The sequence below is a fragment of the Trichechus manatus genome, unplaced genomic scaffold (genome assembly GCF_000243295.1).
Source record: "Trichechus manatus latirostris isolate Lorelei unplaced genomic scaffold, TriManLat1.0 scaffold00269, whole genome shotgun sequence".
In the NCBI taxonomy this organism is placed as follows: Eukaryota; Metazoa; Chordata; class Mammalia; order Sirenia; family Trichechidae; genus Trichechus; species Trichechus manatus.
Window position 1 is genome coordinate 2,297,737 of NW_004444205.1, and position 1,443 is coordinate 2,299,179.

General features: G+C 36.5%; 1 non-coding gene across 1 annotated transcript; it reads right to left on the reverse strand.

Annotated features, from left to right (window-relative positions):
• Positions 1 to 407: 407 nt before the first annotated feature.
• Positions 408 to 514, reverse strand: LOC111819102 (U6 spliceosomal RNA). The gene has a single exon (XR_002822885.1). It is a non-coding gene; the product is annotated as a U6 spliceosomal RNA (small nuclear RNA).
• Between the last annotated feature and the right edge of the window lie 929 nt (positions 515 to 1,443).

A 1,443-nucleotide genomic window follows, 5' to 3' on the forward strand; every position in this document is an offset into this window, starting at 1 on the left:
AGATGGACTCGAAATAACTGAATATTTCCTACATCAAGAAAATGGGCTTTTTTTTTTTTTTAAATATTTTATTGTACTTCAGGTGAAGGCTTACAGAACAGATAGTTTCTCATGTAACAGTAACACACATGCTGTTTTATGACATTGGTTAACAACCCCACAACATTTTAACCCTCTAAATTCTCAACTTTTTTTTTTTTTTTGGTGAAAATACACATAGCCAAAGATACGCCATTTCAAAAATTTTTTTTTTACATACACATTTAAGTGACATTGACTATGCTCTTCTAATTGTGCTATTATTCTCACTTAAGATGAAGGCTTACAGGACAAAATAGTCTCCCATTTAACAGTTACTACAAATGTTGCCATATGACAATGGTTAACAATCTCACAACACATCAACAAAAAATATGGAACGCTTCACGAATTTGCGTGTCATCCTTGCGCAGGGGCCATGCTAATCTTCTCTGTATCGTTCCAATTTTAGTATATGTGCTGCCGAAGCAAGCACAAGAAAATGGGCTTTTAAACACTTGTTAGAGCCAATTCTAGTAATGTTTGTTTAAAAAAAAATCAATCATTCAGTGGGTTATTATTTGCTGTACCTGTAGTATCATTAGATGTCTGTTGCCTTAGCCTTTTGTAAGCAATTATGTATAGAGTTTTAGAATCAAGCAGTAGGGCAGGGTGTAATTCTCCTGGTTCTCTAATGCAGCTTGACTTCATATCTTAGTACTTTTGAATCGTTTTTATTGTGATTCTTCATGGGTGTCGTAGTTTCCGAGTGCTGCTGTAACAGAAATATCACAAGTGGATGGCTTTAAAGAACAGAAGTTTATCTTCTCACAGTTGAGGAAGCTAGCGGTCCAAGTTTAGGGTACCGGCTCTAGGGGAAGTCTCTCTGTCGGCTCTGGGGGAAAATCCTTGTCTCTTTCAGCTTCTGTAGCCATGGTGTTACTCAGTTCCTTGGAGATCTTCACATGGCATCTGTCTTCCCCCCATTTGTACTTCCTTCTGTGTCTAATCTGCTCTTTTTATAACCCAGAAGTGATTAGGTTTACGACACACCCTACACTGATGTGTCTCATTAAAATAACTATGAAAACCCTATTCCCAAACCACAGGTATAGGAGTTAGGATTCCAACATATATTTTGGAGGGACACAATTCAATCCATAACAATGGGTTTTTCTAAGGAGTATTTAAGGAATAAGAGTACTCTACTGTGAACTTTCAGGTATTCAAACATTTTTCCCTTTTTTGAAATACAGTTTAAAAATTCTGGCTGCATCTTGGAATTAACTCTAAAAACTTAAGTATTCCCATCATAGAGGTTAGCTATACAGATAATCATCCTATCCTGCTAAGTTCCATAAACTGTATTTCCCCAAATGCCTCTTCACATGATACTAGGAAAGTGTTAGTTGGGAAGACAGATGC